A 20,085-nucleotide genomic window follows, 5' to 3' on the forward strand; every position below is an offset into this window, starting at 1 on the left:
AAGGGGATAGAATACCTGGAAATTCGCTGCAACTGAACAAATTGGTTCCCAAATGATCTATCCGAAACTTCTACTAGTGAAGACATCTGTGAAGAAATCCAAAAAGAAGACTATCTTTTCCCTTTTGAGGGTACTTTCATTTGCTACTCCTCATCAAGGTAATATTTATCCAGGAAAGCAAATATAAAAAGGTGCATTACAGCAGAACGTTGTGAGTTTTCCCAAGTCTGAAAAAGGTGGAAAAAAGGCATAGACACAAAATAGAACATTCTAAGGTCACCATCACTTCAGACAATATAGGCAAAATGAACAGCTAAAAAACAGTACGGCTAAAGCATCAGGAAAAAAGCAGAACCCACCAAAACATCTACCTGATCAGTTGTTAAATTACATAGGACTTCTCTATATAGCACATGCCATTGTACTTTACGTGTGTATGCTCCATTTCCCACATCATGCTTTCCATCGCATTCTGAAAAACACAGAGAAAAGGTGGACCAGAATACGCATACACTCACCAAAGCTGAACAAAGGTTCCCATGTGTAAGAGCATCTGCTATTTAAGATATCTGTAAAGCAATCCAAAAAACTGTCCTTTCCCACCCAGATATCATTTCATCTCATATCACACGGAGAAATGTTGGAAGTATATCCCAAAGTACACAGGAGTAAAAAGAAAACTTACAATAATGGTGGCATATTGGGAGGACTTCAAAAAGTTTTGTCGCCTAAAAAAGAATATTGGGGAGAAAAGGCACAAACACAAAACAAATTGTTGGCACCAACCATGCAAAATATGGAAACTGTCCTAGCATCAGAAGTCTTCTTCAGGGGAACTGCGATTTTCACAGAAAATCCATCTTACGATCAGCAAGAATCTGTTGAAATCAACGCAGAAAAAATTTCCCAACTCCCAAAATGACGATTCATTCAGGGCCATTCCATAAACCATCTGCTGTTGTACTTGCAGTCTGTGTGTTAGTTATATTTTACTGCTGTTACAATACTTCATTAGGCAATCTGAAAAACACTGAGAAAAAGGGGATAGAATACCTGGAAACTCGCTGCAACTGAAGAACAAATTAGTTCCCAGATGTTGGTCTATCTAAAACTTCTACTAGTGAAGATATCTGAAGAAATTAAAAACCTTAAACAGACTGTCTTTTCCCTCCTGAAGGTACTCTCATTTGCCATCAAGGTTATCATATTTATACAGGGAAACCATATAAAGTGGAATTACAGCAGAACGTTGTAAAAATGTTTATAATTTTGACATATGGAAGGGGCCCCAGGAATGTTTTTAAGTCTGAAAAATAAGTAAGGTGGAAAAAAGGCAGACACACATAGGAAATCCTAATATCACCATTAAAATATAGGCACAATGAACAGTGACTTGGTTAAATTGATGATAGGCAACTCCTATCCTCATATTGATTAGTGGTTCCAAATTAATAATAACTACTGCAGTAGGGAACAGACACAAAAGATACGCTCAGCATCTTTCCAAATAACTGTTCTGCTTTATTATGATGCAATTGAAGGTTTTTATGCACATGATTACGTAGGTATCACATTAATATTACAATTGTATGTTTATGGTAACAAGGGGCGTTACATAGGCAGGCTAAATCTAATCAGGACTCGAAAGAATGTAAACATTTACTGAAAACATTATTAGTGCTGTGTGCACAGTGAGGGCAGTGTGCAATACATACAAAATACAATACAATTATATACAGAACGTACAAATTTCCATTGCAACAGTAAATAGCATGGCTAAAGTATTATAAAAAGGCAGGACCATGGTAAAAAGGTAAAACATTCATCTGAATTATAGAAAAAAAAATTACACAGAACTTCGCAGTATCTGCCATTGTACATGTGCTCAACATATACTTCATTTCTCATCTCATGTTATTAAACATACTGAAAAAACACTGGAGAAAAGGTGGACAAGAATAACTGGCAACTCACCAAAAGCTGAAGAACAAACTTTCCCAGAGTGTTTTTCAGGAATATCTTCTAGTAGAGAGATCTGTGAAGAAATTTCAAAGAGAAGACTGTCCTTTCCCACCCAAAACTGATTTAATTTGTCATCATAAGTCTAGGAAATATTGAAGTACATCCCAAGAGCAAAAAGGAAAAGCCTTACAGTAATGGTGGACATATTGAGAGGGCTTGAAGACACATTCTTTAACACCTACAAAAGAAGAAAGGTGGGGGCAAAAAAAGCAGACAGAAATAGGACATATCAAATCAGAAAAAACAGACAAACTGAACTTTATCAGTATACATCATGGATAAAAAGGTAATGAAAAGACAAAACCAATTTAGTTAAACAAAACCAACACCTCAATTGCACCAAATTACATATTGATTTGCTAAAATAGTGAGAAACTGTATAAAATGTTGTTTACATTGTATACATCATGGATTAAACATAATGAAAAGGCATGAACAATTTAGAAGGAAAAAAATAAATAAAATCTGACCACACTAAACTACATATTTTATATGCTAGAATTAGAGATGTGGAGACTGTCCGAGCCTCAGAAGTCTTCTGAAAGGGTGCCAAGATTTTCATGGACAGACCATCACACGATCCTCAAAAACCTGTTGAAATCAAGCCATAAAAAATCCCAGCAACTCTCCCAAATGACAATTTATTCAACAGGGCCATTCTAGAAGGCATCTCTTGTACTTGCGGTCTCTGTGTTGTCAGTTCTTCATCTCAAGTGTTTTTTCTTCTGCTTCTGAAAAACACTGGAGAAAAAGGGGACAGAGTACCTGGAAACTCACTGCAACTGCAGAACAAACCAGTTCCTGAATGATTCTTCTACTAGTGAAGACATCTGTAAAGAAATTCTTAAAAAACAATCTTTGCCCTCCAAAACAGTTGCCCTCACTTGTCAAGGTAATAAAGAGGTCTTGGGGAAAAATATAAAAGGAGCGTTACAGGAGACGGTGGTGGACATAGTGAAGGTGCTCCAAGAAGGTTTCTAAAATTTGAAAAATAAGGTGGAAAAATGCATAGACACAAATGGGACAGCCCAAGATGATCATCACTTCAGACAATATAGGCAAACTGAACTGCTATAAGCACAATGGCTAAAGCATCAAGAAAGTTGTACTAAACTACATATTGATATGCTAAAACGGCAACTATAATTATAAACAAAGTACCTCCTTATCAATTAGATTGTGGCCATAACTGGTGATCACTTTGCTATCCAGGTAGCTTTATATGAAAAAGAATTGTTGGCACTAACCATGCAAATAAAGAATGTCCTCTGTGAAGGCATTAAAATATGGAAACTCTTCAAACTTTAGAAGTCTCCTGTAGGGGAACTGAGATTTTCACAGAAAAATCTAATTTTACGATTACCAAGAATCTGTTGAAATCAATCCAGAAAAATATCCTGACAACTCCCAAATGACAACTCATTTAAAAAAAGGCCGTTTCCATAAACCATTTGTTCTTGTGGTCTCAGTGTTGTCAGTTCTTCGCATTCACAGTTGTATTTTGCTGCAGTTAAACTTTACAACGCATTCTGAAAAACGGAGAAAAAGGGGATAGAATACCTGGAAACTCGCTGCAACTGAAGAACAAATTGGTTCCCAAAAAATCTATCCTCAACTTCTACTAGTGGAGGCATCTGAATAAATCCAAAAAGACGGCTGTCTTTTCCCTCCTGAGGGTACTTTCATTTGCTATCACTTATCAAGGTAATATTAATATTGATCCAGGAAAGCAATTATAAAGGTGCATTACAGCAGAACGTTGTAAAAAAGTTTTATAATGTGGACATATGGATAGGCTCCAGGAGAGTTTAAGTCTGAAAAAGGTGGAAAACAGGCAGACACACAAATAGAACATCTTAAGGTCACCATCACTTCAGACAATATAGGCAAAATGAATGGCTATAAAACAGTACGGCTAAAGCATCAGGAAAAAAAAGCAGAACCAACCATAACATCTACCTGATCAGTTAAATATAGGACTTCTCTATATAGCACATGCCATTGTACTTTAAGTGTGTATGCTCCATTTCGCACCTCATGCTTTCCATCGAATTCTGAAAAACACAGAAAAAGTGGACCAGAATACGCATACACTCACCAAAGCTGAAGAAGTTCCCATGTGTGTTTTTCAAGAGCATCTGCCATTTAAGATATCTGTAAAGAAATCCAAAAAAGAAAAAAAAAAAACGGTCCTTTCCCACCCAGATATCATTTCATCTCATATCACACGGAGGAATGTATGAAGTATATCCCAATGTACACTGGAGTAAAAAGAAAATTCTTACAATATGCTGGAATATTGGGAGGATTTCAAGAAGTTTTGTCGCCTAAAAAAGAATATTGGGGAAAAAAAAAGGCACAAACACAGAAATAGGACACTATACAGCAACATGGTTATCAAATCAGACAATACAGGCAAACTGAACTACTCTATACACTCACCGGCCACTTTATTAGGTACACCTCACCATTACCAAGTTGGACTCCCTTTTGCCACCAGAACTGCCTTAATTCCTTGTGGCATAGATTCAACAAGGTGTTGGAAACATTCCTCAAAGGTTTTGGTCCATAGTGACATGATAGCATCATGCAGTTGCTGCAATTTGCTGCACATCCATGATGCAAATCTCCTTTTCCATCACGTCCCAAAGGTGGTCTATTGGACTGAGATCTGGTGACTGTGGAGGCCATTGGAGTACAGCGACTTCATTGTCATGTTCAAAAAACCAGTGGTGAGATGATTTGAGCTTTGTGACATGGTGCATTATCCTGCTGGAAGCCATCAGAAGATGAGTACACTGTAGTCAAAGGGATGGACATGGTCAGCAACAATACTCAGGTAGGCCGTGGCATTTAAACGATGCTCAATTGCCACTAAGGGGCCAAAAGTGTGCCAAGAAAATATCCCCCACACCATTACACCACCCCCCCCCCAGCCTGAACCATTGATACAAGGCAGGATGGATCCATGCATTCATGCTTACACCAAATTCTGACCCTACCATCTGAATGTCGCAGCTGAAATCAAGACTTGGACCAGGCAAAGTTTTTCCATTCTATTGTCTAATTTTAGTGATCCTGTGCAAATTTTCGCCTCAGTTTCCTGTTCTTAGATGACACAAGTGGCACCTGGCATGGTCTTCTGCTGCTGTAGCCCATCTGCTTCAACATTCAATGTGTTGTGCATTCAGAGATTGTATGCTGCATAGCTTTGTTGTAACGAGTGGTTATTTGAGTTACCGTTGCCTTTCTATCATCTTGAACAAGTCTGCCTAATCTCCTCGGACATCAACCAGGCATTTTTGTCCACACAATGCTGCTCACTGGATATTTTCTCTTTTTCTCTCTGTAAACCCTAGAGATGGTTGTACGTGAAAATCCCAGTAGATCTGCAGTTTTTTAAATACTCAGACCAGCCCGTCTGGCACTAACAACCATGCCACGTTCAAAGTCACTTAAGTCCCTTTCTTCCCCATTTTGATGCTCGGTTAATACTTCAGCAAGTCATCTTCACCATGTCTAGATGTCTAAATACATTGAGTTTTGGCCATGCGATTGATTAGCAATTTGTGTTACCTAGCAATTGAACAGGTGTACCTAATAAAACCTGACCGGTCAGTGTAAAATATGAAGACATTTTAAGAAATCCAAAACGCAAACTGTACTTTCATTTGCAATCACTTGTCAAGGTATAACGATTAATGTTTATTCAAGAGAATATATATTACGTGCATTTCAGGAAATTAACATTTTTATGATAATGGTGGACATACTGAAGTTGCTCCAGGAATGTTTCTAAATATGAAAAAAATGTAAGGTAGAAAACACAGGCACAAATAGGACATCCTAAGATCAACATCAGTTCACATAACATCGGCAAGCTGAACCACTATAAACAGAATGTCTAAAGCAAAGACCAAGACAAGAAAAAGCAGAACCAGCTTAGAAAGAAATAAAAACCATCTACCTTCTCTTTATAGCATCTGCCATTGTACTTGATCTCTACGTGTGTGCCATTTCTCATCTCACGCTTGCCAATGTATTCTAAAAAACCCTGAGAAAACGTCGACTAGAACACCTGGCAAATCACCTAAGTTCCCAATGTGTCTTTCAGGAAGGTCTGCTGGTAGAGATATCTGAAGAAATTCAAAAAAGAGAAGACTGCCCTTTCTCACCAAAGTCATTTAATTTGCAATCACAGGGAAGTGTTAAAGTATATACCACAAGAAAAAAAGAAAGTTTTCAAATAATGGTGGACTTATTGAGAGGGCTTGAAGGGGTTTCCTAACACCTACAAAAGAGAAAAGAAAAAAAAAAAAAACAAGCAGACATACAGACATGCGACAGATTATTATTAAATCAGACGATAAAAGCAAACTGAACTTTTACAAATCACAGCTAAAACATAATAAAAAAAATAAAAAGGCAATGATTTAGTAAAATGAAAACACATTAATCCGACCAGTCGTTCTAAACTTTATATTCATATGCTAATATGGAAATTATACCTCAACTACATGGTAGGATTACAGAATTATGGTAACTGTCCGAAAGTCAATAGCCTTCTGCAGGGGTGCTGAGAATTTTCAGATAATCTCTTAAAATCTTGTAAGGATCAGTTGAAATCAATCCAGAAAAATTATCCCAAAAACCCTCAAATGACAACTCATTAAACAGGTCCATTCCATAAAGTGTACAATGTTGTGGTCAATTCCTCAACTCACAGTTGCTACTGCCGCAGTTCAAATACTTCCCAAGGCATTCTGAAAAACACTACGAAAAGAGGGAAATAGCTGGCAACTCACCAAAAATCTGTTACCAACTTTTTAATTTTTTTAGAAATGTTTGCTAGGAAAGGCATCTGTGAGGAAATCCAAAAAGACTGTCCTTTCCCACCCAGAAATCATTACATTTGCCATCACGTGTCAAGGTATTAATGCTTATCCAAGAGAATGTAAAGGTATGTTGCAAGGGTTAAAAAGGTTAAATGTTGGATATACCAGGAGGGCTTCAAATACTTTTTTTGAAAGTCTGAAAAATAAGATGGAACAAGGCATAGACACAAAACAGGACATCCAAAAATAATAATTTCAGAAAAAATAGGCAAACTGAACTTCTACAAACAGCACGGCTTAAGGATCAAGTAAGGACAGGACCATGTTAGTTAGAAAAGTAAAACACCTACTGTACCTGATTAAAAAAAACTACTTCAGACTTCTCTATATAGTAATGTACATGTTGCTCTACATATGCTTCATTTCATGCATTTAAACACATTCTGAAAAACCACTGGAGGAAAAGTGGACAAGAATACTTGGCAACTCACCAAAGCTGAAGAACTAAAATTTCCCGTGTTTTCCAGGAAAATCTGCTTGTAGAGATATCTGAAAAAATCCAAAGAAAAGAAAACTGTTCTTTCCCACCTAAAACTCATTTCATTTGCCATCAAGTCTAGGAAATGTTGAAGTATATCCCAATGTACACGAGAGAAAACAAATCCTTAAAATGGTGGACATATCGAGATGGCGTGAAGACATACTCCAACACCTACAAAAGAAGAAAGGTGGGAAAAAAAATGCAGACACAGAAATCGGACATAACATCTTTATCAAAATCACACAAACCGAACTTTGTATACATCATGGATAAAACATAATGAAAAAAGCAGGAACAATTTAATAAGAAAAACAAAAAACATCTGATCAGTCGCACTAAACTACATATTGATATGCTAAAATGACAACTATAATTCTACACAAATTAAGTTCCCAATATATATGCTATAATTACAGAAATATGGAGACTGTCAGAGCCTCAGAAGTCTTCTGCAGGGGTGCTGAGATTTTAATGGACAATCCGTTTTACGATCCTCAAGAATCTGTTGAAATCAATCCAGAAAATATTGCAACTACTCCCAAATGACAATTTATTCAAAAGGGTCATTCCATAAAGCATCGGACGTACTTGCGGTCTCTGTGTTGTCAGCTCTTCATCTCTATTGTTATTTTCTTCTGCATCTAAAAAACACTCCATGATACATTCTGAAAAACACTAGAGAAAAAGGGGACAGGGAACCTGGAAACTCACTGCAACTGCAGAACAAACCAGTTCCTGAATGATTCTTCTACTAGTGAAGACATCTGAAGAAATTCTTAAAAAACAATCTTTGCCCTCCAAAACAACAGTTGCCTTAACTTGTCAAGGTTATAAAGAGGTCTTGGGGAAAAATATAAAAGGAGCGTTACAGGAGACGGTGGTGGACATAGTGAAGGTGCTCCAAGAAGGTTTCTAAAATTTGAAAAATAGGGTGGAAAAATGCATAGACACAAATGGGACAGCCCAAGATGATCACTTCAGACAATATAGGCAAACTGAACTGCTATAAGCACAATGGCTAAAGCATCAAGAAAGTTGTACTTAACTACATATTGATATGCTAAAACAGCAACTATAATTATAAACAAAGTACCTCCTTATTAATTAGATTGTGGCCATAACTGGTGACCACTTTGCTATCCAGGTAGCTTTATATGAAAAAGAATTGTTGGCACTAACCATGCAAATATAGAATGTCCTCTGTGAAGGCATTAAAATATGGAAACTCTTCAAACTCCAGAAGTCTTCTGTAGGGGAACTGAGATTTTCACAGAAAAATCTATTTTACGATTACCAAGAATCTGTTGAAATCAAATCCAGAAAAATATCCTGACAACTCCCAAATGACAACTCATTTAAAAAGGGCCATTCCATAAACCATTTGGTTCTTGTACTTGCGGTATCCGTGTTGTCAGTTCTTCGCCTCACAGTTGTATTTAGCCACGGTTAAACTTTACAACGCATTCTAAAAAACTGAGAAAAAAGGGATAGAATACCTGGAAACTCACTGCAACTGAACAAATTGGTTCCCAAATGATCTATCCGAAACTTCTAATAGTGAAGACATCTGAAGAAATCCAAAAAGAAGACTGTCTTTTCCCTCCTTTCATTTGCTATCACTTATATCAAGGTAATATTAATATTGATCCAGGAAAGCAAATCTAAAGGTGCATTACAGCAGAACGTTGTAAAGAAGGCTTATAATGTGGACATATGGATAGTCTCCAGGAGAGTTTTTTTAAGTCTAAAAAAGGTGGAAAACAGGCATAGACACAAATAGAACATTCTAAGGTCATCATCACTTCAGACAATATAGGCAAAATGAACGGCTATAAAACAGTACGGCTAAAGCATCAGGAAAAAAAAAAGCAGAACCAACCAAAACATCTACCTGATCAGTTAAATTATATAGGACTTCTCTATATAGCACATACCATTGTACTTTAAGTGTGTATGCTCCATTTCACACCTCATGCTTTCCATCGAATTCTGAAAAACACTGAGAAAAAGTGGACCAGAATACGCATACACTCACCAAAGCTGAACAAAGAAGTTCTCATGTGTGTTTTTTCAAGAGCATCTGCTATTTAAGATATCTGTAAAGAAATCCAAAAAAGAAAAACGTTCCTTTCCCACCCAGATATCATTTCATCTCATACCACACGTTGGAGGAATATTAGAAGTATATCCCAATGTACACAGGAGTAAAAAGAAGAAATTCTTACAATAGTGGTGGCCAATTGGGAGGACTTCAAGAAGTTTTCTGTCCCCTAAGAATATTGGGGAAAAAAGTCACACACACAGAAATAGGACACTAGTTTCATAGTTATCAAATCAGACAATATAGGCAAACTGAACTTCTACAAACAGCACGGCTTAAGCATCAAGTAAAGACAGGACCATGTTAGTTAGAAAAGTAAAACATCTACCTGATTAAAAAAAAAACTACTTCAGACTTCTCTATATAGTATTGTACATGTGTTCTAAATATGCTTCGTTTCTCATTTCATGAATTCAAACACATTTTGAAAAACACTGGAGGAAGTGGACAAGAATACCTGGCAACTCACCAAAGCTGAAGAACTAAAACTTCCCATCATGTTTTCCAGGAAAATCTGCTTGTAGAGATATCTGAAAAAAATCCAAAGAAAAGAAAACTGTTCTTTCCCACACAAAACTGTTGAAGAATGGTATATCCCAATGTACATGAGAGAAAACAAATTCTTACAAACGGCGGACATATCGAGAGGGCGTGAAGACATACTCCAACACCTACAAAAGAAGAAAGGTGGGAAAAAATGCAGACACAGAAATCGGACATAACATCTATCAAAATCACACAAACCAAACTTTGTATAGATCATGGATAAAACATAATGAAAAAGCAGGAACAATTTAATAAGAAAAACAAAAAATCCATCTGATCAGTCGCACTAAACTACATATTGAAATGCTAAAATGACAACTACACACAAATTAAGTTCCCATTATATATGCTATAATTACAGAAATATGGAAACTGTCCGAGCCTCAGAAGTCTTCTGCAGGGGTGCTGAGATTTTAATGGACAATCCATTTTACGATCCTCAAGAATCTGTTGAAATCAATCCAAAAAAATATCCTGACAACTCCCAAATGACAACTCATTTGAAAAGGGCCATTCCATAAACCATTTGGTTCGTGTACTTGCGGAATACGTGTTGTCAGTTCTTCGCCTCACAGTTGTATTTAGCCACAGTTAAACTTTACAACGCATTCTGAAAAACTGAGAAAGGGGATAGAATACCTAGAAACTCACTGCAACTGAACAAATTGGTTCCCAAATGATCTATCCGAAACTTCTAATAGTGAAGACATCTGAAGAAATCCAAAAAGAAGTCTTTTCCCTCCTTTCATTTGCTATCACTTATATCAAGGTAATATTAATATTGATCCAGGAAAGCAAATATAAAAGGTGCATTACAGCAGAACGTTGTAAAGAAGGTTTATAATGTGGACACATGGATAGGCTCCAGGAGAGTTTTTTTAAGTCTGAAAAAGGTGGAAAACAGGCATAGACACAAATAGAACATTCTAAGGTCATCATCACTTCAGACAATATAGGCAAAATGAAAGGCTATTTAACAGTACGGCTAAAGCATCAGGAAAAAAAGCAGAACCAACCAAAACATCTACCTGATCAGTTAAATTATATAGGACTTCTCTATATAGCACATACCATTGTACTTTAAGTGTGTATGCTCCATTTCACACCTCATGCTTTCGATCGAATTCTGAAAAACACTGAGAAAAAGTGGACCAGAATACGCATACACTCACCAAAGCTGAACAAAGGTTCCCATGTGCGTTTTTCAAGAGCATCTGCTATTTAAGATATCTGTAAAGAAATCCAAAATAGAAAAACGGTCCTTTCCTACCCAGATATCATTTCATCTCATATCACACGTTGGAGGAATGTTGGAAGTATATCCCAAAGTACACCGGAGTAAAAAGAAAATTCTTACAATAGTGATGGAATATTGGGAGGACTTCTTCAGGGTAACTGCAATTTTTACAGAAAACCCATTTTACGATCAGCAAGAATCTGTTGAAATCAACGCAGAAAAATTTTCCCAACTCCCAAAATGATGATTCATTCAGGGCCATTCCATAAGCCATCTGCTGTTGTACTTGCAGTCTGTGTGTTGTCAGTTATATTTTACCGCTCTTACAAATTCTTCACCAGGCAATCTGAAAAACACTGAGAAAAAAGGGGATAGAATACCTGGAAACTTGCTGCAACTGAACAAATCTGTTCCCAAATGTTGATCTAAAACTTCTATTAGTGAAACTAAAAAAACAAAACCTAGTCTTTTCCCTCATGAAGGTACTCTCATTTTCCATCAAGGTAATCATACTTTTCCAGGGAAACCATATAAAAGGTGCATTACAGCAGAACGTTGCAAAAATGTTTATGATTTTGACATATGGATAGGGCTCCTAGAATGTTTCCAAGTCTGAAAAATAAGGTGGAAAAAAGGTATAGACACAAATAGGAAATCCTAATATCACCATTAAAATATAGGCAAAATGAATGGTAAATAGCATGGCTAAAGTATTATAAAAAGGCAGGACCATGGTAAAAAGGTAAAACATTCATCTGAATTATAGAAAAAAATTACATAGAACTTTTCAGTATAGCATCTGCCATTGTACGTGTGCTCAACATATGCTTCATTTCTCATGTTATTAAACATATAGTGAAAAAACACTGGAGAAAAAGTGGACAAGAATACCTGGCAACTCACCAAAGCTGAACAGCAGAAACTTTCCCAGTGTTTTTCAGGAATATCTTCTAGTAGAGAGATCTGTGAAGAAATTTTAAAGACTGTTCTTTCCCACACAAAAGTGATTTCATTTGTCATCATAAGTCTAGGAAATATTGCAGTACATCCCAAGAGCAAAAAAGAAAAGCCTTACAGTAATGGTGGAAATATTGAGAGGGCTTGAAGACATTCTTTAACAACTACAAAAGAAGAAAGGTGGGGGCAAAAAATGTAGACAGAAATAGGACATATCAAATCAGAAAAAGCAGACAAACTGAACTTTATAAGTATACATCATGGATAAAAAGATAATGAAAAGACAAGACCAATTTAGTTAAACAAAACCAACACATCAATTGTACTAAATTACATATTGATTTGCTAAAATAGCGAAAAACTGTATAAAATGTTGTATACATCATGGATTAAACATAATGAAAAGGCAGGAACAATTTAGTAAGAAAAAAAACAAAAAACCCATCTAACCAGTCGCACTAAACTACACATTTTATGCTAGAATTAGAGATGTGGAGACTGTCCGAGCCTCAGAAGTCTTCTGCGAGGGTGTCAAGATTTTCACGGATAAGCCAGCATACGATCCTCAAGAATCTGTTGAAATCAAGCCATAAAATATCCCAGCAACTCTCCCAAATGACAATTTATTTAACAGGGCCATTCTAGAAGGGGTCTGCTGTTGTACTTGCGGTCTCTGTGTTGTCAGTTCTTCATCTCAGTTTTACTTCTTTCACAGTGCAATCTGAAAAACACTGATAAAAAAAAGGGGACAGAGTACCTGGAAACCCAATGCAACTGAACAAACCAGTTCCCTCATGGTCTGAAACCTCTACTAGTGAAGACATCTGAAGAAATTCAAAAACAGATCTTTTCCCTCCAAAACATTTGCCATCACTTGCTAAGGTAATGAGGTTTATCTCAGGGAATATAAAAAGGTGCATTACAGGAGATAAAACATTTTGATAGTGGTGGACATACTGAAGGGGCTCCAGGAAGGTTTCTAAAATCTGAAAAAAATTTAAGGTGGAAAAAATGCATAGACAAATAGGACATTTTAAGATTGTCATCACTTCAGACAATATAGGCAAACTGAACTGCTATAAGCACCATGACCAGCATCAATAAAGTTGTACTAAACCACAGATATGCTAAAAAGGCAACTATAATTATTTACAAAGTACTTCCTCAATTACATTTTGGCCATAACAGGTGATCACTATGCTATTGGGGTAGCTTTATATGAAAGAATTGTTGGCACTAACCATGAAAATATGGAAACTGTCCTAGCATCAGAAGTATTCTGCAGGGGAACTGAGATTTTCACAGAAAATCCATCTTACGATCAGCAAGAATCTGGTGAAATGTAGAAAAAGAAATTTCCGACTCCCAAAATACAATTCATTCAGGGCCATTCCAAAAAACCATCTACTGTTTTACTTGCAGTCTGTGTTGTCAGTTATATTTTACTGCAGCTACTATAGTACTTCACAAGGCAATCTGAGAAACACTGGAGAAAAAAGGGGCTAGATTACCTGTAAACTTGCTGCAAATGAAGAAAAAAAAATGGTCCATCTGAAACTACTATGAAGGAATCTGAAGAAATTAAAAAAAAACAAAACAAAACAGACTGTCTTTTCCCTCCTGAAGGTACTCTCATTTGCCATTACTTTATCAAGGTAATATTTATCCAGGGAAACAATATAAAAGGTTCATTACAGCAGAATGCTGTAGAATGGTTTGGAATTTGGTCATATGGAAGGGGCTCCAGGAATGTTTGCAGGTCTGAAAAATATGTAAGGTGGAAAAAAAAAAAAAAAAAAAAAAAAAACGCAGACACACAAATAGGACCATCTAAAGATAATTAACGGCTATAAATCGCATGGCTGAAGTATTATATAAAAAGGCAGTTCCATGGTAATAAGTAAAACATCTACTGGATTTATTGAAAAAAATTACACAGAAACTTCAGTATAGCATCTGCCATTGTACCTGTGCTCTACATATGCTTCATGTCTAATTTAGGTTTTTAAACACATTCTGAAAAAAACACTGGAGAAAAAGGGGAGACAATACCTGACAACTCACCAAAGCCGATTAACAAAGTTTCCCAGAGTGTTTTTCAGGAATATCTGCTAGTAGAGATATTTGTAAAGCAATTTCAAAGAGAAGACTGTCCTTAACAACCCAAAACTTATTTACCGTAATTTGTAATCACAAGTCTGAGAAATACGTCAACATTTAATGTACAAGAGCAAAAAAGAAAATCCTTACAATAAAAATATTTAGAGGGCCTGAAGACATTCTATAACACCTACAAAAGAAGAAAGATAGGAAAAAAACAGAAACAGGACACCACAACATCAAATCAGACAATACAAGCTGATCTTCCCTATACAAACAATTAAAAAGGCAAAACACATTTAGTAAAAAAAAACATCTAATCTGTCATGCTAAACTACATATTAAATATGCAAAAATGGCAATTATATACAAAGTGAGTTCTCGATTACATACTGGAATTACAGAAATATGGAGCCTGTCTGAGCCGCGGAGATCTTTTGCAGGGGTGCTGAGATTTTCACAAATAATCTGTCTTACGATCGTCAAGAAACCTGAAATAAATCCAGAAAAATCTCCCAACTCCCAAATGACAATCTATTCAACAGGGCCATTCCATAAAGCATCTGCCGCCGTACTTGCGATTTCTGTGTGTTGTCAGTTCATCTCAGTTTTGCTAATGTATCTGAAAACTCTACAGTAGATTCTGAAAAACACTGAGAAAAAGGGGATAGAATTCCAAGAAACTCACTACAAGGGAAGAAATGTTGGTCTATTTGAAACTTCTACTAGCAACATCTTCGCAAAAAAATCCGACTGTCTTTTCCCTCCAAAAAGAACTTCCATTTGCTATCACTTGAGGTAATATTTATGCGCGGAAACAAAGTCACATTACAGTAAAATGTGTATAATGTGAACATACGGAAGGGGTTCCAGAAAGGTTTCCAGGTCTGAAAAATAAGGTGGAAAAAAAGCATAGACACAAATACAAAATTCTAAGTCACCATCACTTCTGACAATATAAGCAAACTGAACTGCTATAAAAAAACTGACTAAAACATCTGCAAAAAGTAGGAGCAATCAAAAGAAAAAAAAAAAAAACATCTACCTGATCAGTTAATACATAGGATTTCCTACAGCCATTGTATGTTACGTGTACTCAGTTTTTCATCTCATGCTTTCCAACGCATTCTGAAAAACATTGAGTAAAAGTGGACCAGAATGTACATGTACACTTACCAAAGAGGAACAAAAGTTCCAATGTGTTTTTCAGGAGTATCTGCTATTTAAGAGATCTATAAAAGAAATCCAAAAGAAAAAAAAAAAAAAAAAACGGTCCTTTACCACCTAGATCATTTCATCTATCACACGTTGGGGAAATGTCAAAGTATATCACAATGTATGCAGGAGCAAAAATAAAAAAAATTTTAAAAAAAGTCTGAATACCTGACAAGTTTAATCGCCTAAAAAAAAAAAAGAAAAAAATTGGGAAAAAAAAAAAAAAGGCACAAAACACAGAAATAGGACATTATACAGTCACATAGTTATCAAATAAAGTAAAACTAAACTGATTTAATACATCATGGCTAACAATGAGAGTGCATGGGCAATTTAAAAGAAAAGGAAAAACATCCGTTCATTCATACTAAACTATTTATTGATGTTAAAATGGCAACTATACCACCTCATCAATTACATGTGTAGTGACATTACAGAAATATGGTGACTGAACCAAAAAGATGCCAAGTCTTTAGTGGGGTGCTGAGATTTTTTTGGACAATACGTTTTACGATCAAAAATCTGTTGAAATTGATCCAGAAAAGCACCCAAACCTCCAAATGACAATTCATTAAACAGGGTTATTCCATAAACCATCTGTTGTGCTTACTCTTGTCTGTGTGGTTAACGCCTCATGTCACATTTATTACAACGGCTTGAATACTTCACAAGGCATTCTGAAAAACATGGAGAATAAAAAAGAAAAAAAAAAAAAAAAAGACCATACCTGCAAACTCACTCAAACTGAACAAATCAGGAGTCCAACTTATTCAAAAACTTCCGCTAGTAAAGACATCTGTAAAGTAATCCAGAAAGCAGACTGTCCTTTCTCCACCCAGAAATTGCCATCACTTGCCAATGTATTAAATGTTTATCCAAGAGAACAATATACAGATATGTTGCTGGAGATCAAACATTTTAGGATAATGGAGAATATATCCCGGACAGGTTTTAAATTTGTTTCTAAACTGAAAAATAATAAAAAAAAAAAAAAAAAAAAAAAAAAAGGGCATAGAAACAAATAGGACATCCAAAGACTAATCACTTCAGACAATATAGGCAAACCAAACTGCTATAAACAGCACCGTTAAAGCATCAAGAAAAGACAGGACCACATTAGAAAAGTAAAACATCTCCCCGACTACTTAAAAAAAAAACTACATAGAACTTCTCTGTATAGCATCTGCCATTGTACTTGTGCTCTACATATGCTTTATTTCTCATCTCAGGTTAGTGATAATTTCCCTGTTGGATTATTAAAGTATTCTGAATGTTTTTAAAACTCATTCTGAAAATGTGGACAAGAATACCTGACAATGCACCAAACAAGAAACTTCCCAATGTGTTTTTTTCAGGAACAGCTACTATAGCAGAGATATCTGAAGAAATCCAAAAAAGTAGACTGTCCTTTTCCACCCAAAGTCTAATTTAATTTGCCATCAAACGTCTAGGAAATGTTAAAGTATATCCCAATGTAGACAAGTGGAAAAAGAAAATCCTTACATATAATGGACATATTGAGAGGGCTTGAAGACATTCTCTAACCCCTACAGAAGATAGATTGGGGAAAGAAAAAAAAAAAAAAAAAAGCCAAACACAGAAATAGGACAGATTACCAAAACATTTATTAATTACAGACAAACTGAACTTCTGTATACAGCATCATGGATAAAACAAAATGAAAAGGCAAGACCAATTTAGTAAAAAAGCATCCATCTGATTAGTCATACTAAACTACAGATTGACATGCTAAAATGGCAACTAGAATTATAAAGTATCAATTAAATGCTGGAATTACAGAAATATGTAGATTGTCCAAGCCTCAGAAGTCCTTTGCAGGGGTGCTGAGATTTTCACAGATAATCTGTCTTACGATCCTCAAGAATCTGTTGAAATGAATCCAGAAAAATATCCCAAACAATTCTTTCATCCAGCTACTCCATAAAGTATCCACCAGTGTACTTGCAGTCTGTGTGCTGTCAATTCTTCTCAAGTTCTTATTTTACTGTCGATAAACACTTCACATCGCATTCTGAAAAACTGAGAAAAATGGGACAGAATACCTGGAAACTGCAATGGAACTAAACAAACCAACTCCCAAATGGTTTATCTGAAATTTCTAGTAGCGAAGACATCTGTAAAAAACTCAGTCTTTTCCCTCCTGCAGGTTCTTTCATTTTATATCACTTGTCAAGGTAATGTTTATATCAGTGAAAATATAAGGAGGTGCATTTCAGAAGATGAAACATTTTATAGATCGATAATGGTGGCTATACAGGAGGGGCTCCAGGAATGATTCTGAAAAAGAAGCAAAGGAAGAAAAAAAAAAAACACACAAACAGGACATCCGAAGATCAACATCACTTCAGACAATATTGACTGCTATAAAAAGCATGGCTGGGGCATTAAGAAAAAGCAAAACAAGCTTCGAAAAGCAAAAAAAAAATAAAAAAATAAAATAAAATCTACCTGACCAGTTGCAAAAATTATAATTACATAGGACTATAAAGCATCAGTCGTACTTGCATGTTACGTGCGTTCCATTCCCTATCTCATGCTTTCCAACGCATTCTGAAAAACACTGAAAAAGTGGACCAGAATATCTAGCAACTCAAAGCTAAAAAGAACAAAGTTCCTAATGTGCCTTTCAGGAAGTACTGCCAGTAGAGATATCTGAAAATCCAAAAGACTGCATTTTCACAAATGTTTTTCATTTACAATCACAGGGAAGTGTTGAAGTATATCCCACAAGAAATCCTTACAATTACGGAGGACATATTGGGAGGGCTTGAAGACCTTGTTTTTTTTAACACCTACAAAAAAGAGGCAAGATGGGAAAAAAGGAACATGCACAGAAATAGGACATCATATTATTAAAATCAGACAATACAAACGGATCTTCTGTATACATCATGGGTAAAAACTATGCAACTATGTAAATCAAATTTTAAAAATCCATCTAATCCATTGCACTAAACGACTTAATATGCTAAAATGGAAATTGATGAGAACCTATACAATTATATGCAGGAATTACAGAAATATGGAGTGTGAGCCTCAGAAGTATTCTGCAGGTATACTGAGATTTTCATTATTGGGGTGCTGAGAAAATCCATCTTCCTACTGGGCAGGGATCTGTTGAAATCAATCCAAAAAAATATCCAAACATTCAAATGACAATCCTTTCAAAACAAGGCCATTCCATAAAGCATCTGCCGTTGTACTTGCGGTCTGTGTGCTGTCAGTTCTTCATCTCACACTTGTTCTACTGCAGATAATTTCACAATGCATTCTAAAAAACACTGGAGAAAAAAGGGGACAGCATACTGGGAAACTACAATGTAATTGAACAAACCAACTCCCAAATGGGTTATCTGAAACCTCCAACAATAAAGACATCTGAAGAAATGTAAAAAAAAAGTCCTGAAGGTACTTTCATTTGCCATCACTTGTCAAAGTAATAAAGGTTTATAGCGGTGACCATAAAAAAAAAAAAAAAAAAAAAAGAAGGTGCATTTCAGGAGATAATTTTTTGTTTAAAGAATTTTATAATATCCGCGGATATACTGAAGGGGCTCCAGGAATGATTTCAAAGTCTGAAAAGGGAAAGAAAAAGGCAGAGACACAAATCGGACATCCTAAGATCAACATCACTTCAGGCAATATAGGCAAAACTGAATTGCTATAAACAGTATGGCTGAAGCATGAAAAAAAAAAAAAACAAAAAAAAACCCACACACAAACAGGAGCAACATAGTCGTCCCCCCCCCCCCCCCCCCCCCATCTACCTGCTCAGTTGTAATAAATAAAAACTACATGGGACTTCTCTATAAAGCATCTTCATTCCATCTCATGCGTTCCAAGGCATCCTGAAAAATACTGAAAAATTGGACCAGGATATCTAGCAACTCACCAAAGCTGAAGAACAAAAGTTCTCAAAAGCTATCTTTCAGGAACATTTGCTGGTAGAAAGATCTGAAGCAATATAAAAAGACCATCCTTACAATTGATGGTCATATTGAGGGTGCTTCGTAAAGGTTTGCAGTGTCTATAAACATAGTAAAATTGGATGTGCGAATCCCATGTCTCTGCCTTGTTCATAAGATTATATGGGAACTCTTCAAGCTTCTTAAGGGGTTATGAGATTTTAATGTATAACCCATCTTGTAGTGGCCAGGTACTGTTGAGATCAAGAAAAATATTCCAACAGCCCCCAAATGACAACTCATTCAATACTCCATAAACTATCTGCCATTGTACTTGCGCCCTGTGTGTTGTCCATTCCTCATTACAGTTGAGCTTCATTGCAGTTCAAAAGCTGAGAAGAAAAAAAAAAAAGCAGAGAATACCTGGCAGCTGACCAGAAAGTGAAGGTCAAACCAGTTCCCTAACTAGACTTCCAGGAAACTAGTGAAGACATCTGAAGAAATCCAAAATGCATACGGTACTTTTCACACCCAGAAATCATTTAATTTGCCATCATGTGTCAAGGTATATTGCAGGAGATAAAGGTTTATGATAAAGGGTGGAC

General features: G+C 36.0%; 2 long non-coding RNA genes across 2 annotated transcripts; both read right to left on the reverse strand.

The window, feature by feature from the left end:
• Positions 1-3,071: 3,071 nt before the first annotated feature.
• On the reverse strand, positions 3,072-11,721 carry LOC141139152 (uncharacterized). Its single transcript, XR_012243727.1, has 2 exons — positions 9,624-11,721; positions 3,072-9,494 (listed from the first exon to the last, which is right to left on the reverse strand). It is a non-coding gene; the product is annotated as an uncharacterized lncRNA (long non-coding RNA).
• Positions 11,722-12,401: 680 nt separating this feature from the next.
• LOC141139153 (uncharacterized) lies at positions 12,402-19,318 on the reverse strand. Its single transcript, XR_012243728.1, has 2 exons — positions 17,353-19,318; positions 12,402-17,101 (listed from the first exon to the last, which is right to left on the reverse strand). It is a non-coding gene; the product is annotated as an uncharacterized lncRNA (long non-coding RNA).
• Positions 19,319-20,085: the final 767 nt, after the last annotated feature.

This window comes from Aquarana catesbeiana, linkage group LG04, assembly GCF_042186555.1.
Source record: "Aquarana catesbeiana isolate 2022-GZ linkage group LG04, ASM4218655v1, whole genome shotgun sequence".
Classification (NCBI taxonomy): domain Eukaryota; kingdom Metazoa; phylum Chordata; class Amphibia; order Anura; family Ranidae; genus Aquarana; species Aquarana catesbeiana.